Source organism: Bison bison, unplaced genomic scaffold (assembly GCF_000754665.1).
Source record: "Bison bison bison isolate TAMUID 2011002044 unplaced genomic scaffold, Bison_UMD1.0 scf7180017864529, whole genome shotgun sequence".
Classification (NCBI taxonomy): domain Eukaryota; kingdom Metazoa; phylum Chordata; class Mammalia; order Artiodactyla; family Bovidae; genus Bison; species Bison bison.
Window position 1 is genome coordinate 73,742 of NW_011495079.1, and position 1,611 is coordinate 75,352.

Sequence of the window (1,611 nt, forward strand, 5' to 3'; positions counted from 1 at the left end):
TTTGACATGTCCCCATGGGTACAAAATTTTTAAAGATTTCTTGAGTAAGCAAAAAAGCACATATTATAAAACATGAAAACAACCCCAAATCCAAGCCCTCCCCAAAGGCACAATACCACAAAGTCAATTTCTGGTCAAATGACAACTCCTTGATGTCCCAGGGTCACTCCTTGAGCTGAAGTCCTCTGCATGAACTTGATGACTTCTGTAGAATTGCTGTGATTCTATGAAATTCAAAATCCTATGGAAGAAAGGTTAACCTTATACACCACCAATGAAAATACTACCTATACATAGAAAAACCAAGGCAAAACCATAATACAGAAGCTGTAAATGGAATTACCCATTTCCTCGAGGAGAAACAGTCTTCCCTCTCAGTTCTAAAATCTAAAAACACTTGAGGGGGTGCATTCATTTGTGATCATGGAAGGGTCTTCTTTATTTTTTTAAACCCCTTTATTGAGGTATGAGGACTGACTCACATATTAAAAAAAAATGTGCACATTTAATGTATGCAATCTAATGAGTCTGGAGATAAGTATACATCCATAAAGCATCTCCATAATCTATACCACAAACACATTCATCCATTCTGAAGTTTCATTTCACCTTCATAATTTATTATTATTATTATTTGGTAGTAAAACATGACAGAATAAGATCTACCCTCTTAGCATTTTCAGTTCTGGGATCTGGAGGAGATGCAGAGGTGCTTGGTTCCTGGCTTTAACTATATCCTATATCCTGTAGCTCAGTACTCTGACAACTTACTAGAGGAAAATCTACAACAGGCCTTTCAGCATTCTGGAAGGTTCTTTGTCTGACTGATGGGGACAGGCTGAGTACACCAGTGAATATTCTTAGGATTCACTGAAGTGAGTTCACTGCCTTTTTTTTCCCCAAAGCTGATGAGAAGTAGTACAGTAGGCTTGCACATGAATAAGGAGAGGCGAAGGAAGCTCAGAAAGCCAAGCCAAATGTAAACTGTGAGGTGGCCTGGCTGGCGATGCTCAGTAACCCATTTTGTGTGCATGCTGGAGTCAGCATAGTGGACTGGGAGGGCAAATTCAAATCCAGAGGGATGAAGAGACCATTCAAATCTTATGGGAATGCACATATTGTGCTCATTTTGCCCAATCTTTTGACAGAGCTGCACACTAAAATTCCATAACTAAAACTGCAGGATCTGAGTCCTTGCCACCTACCAAGTATTCTAGCAGGTCTTGTGCACCGCAAGACACAGAAATCGTACCTCTGCCAACTGGAGATCAAATCTCTGCTCCTTCCGAGCACTTGAGAAAGGGATGGTGAGAGATGAAGTTCAGCTCCTCTTGCCAACAGATTGCTGACATCAGCAGAGCAATTCAAACCATCTCTAAACAAGATTTGTAGTTTTAATCCTCATCTCAAGGGATCCTATTGATCACAGAGAATCCCCACTGAGGACATATGTATGGGTTAAAAAGCAGCTAGAGAGGATAAGAAGTCACTCACATTTTTCACTTTCCCTTCAGGTGCTATTTCCACAAGTTCCTCATGAGGAAGTTCTCTGCACAGGTCTGACTATGGCCAGGACTACTTTAGAATCAGCACTTGGAGGGAGGGTGCAGA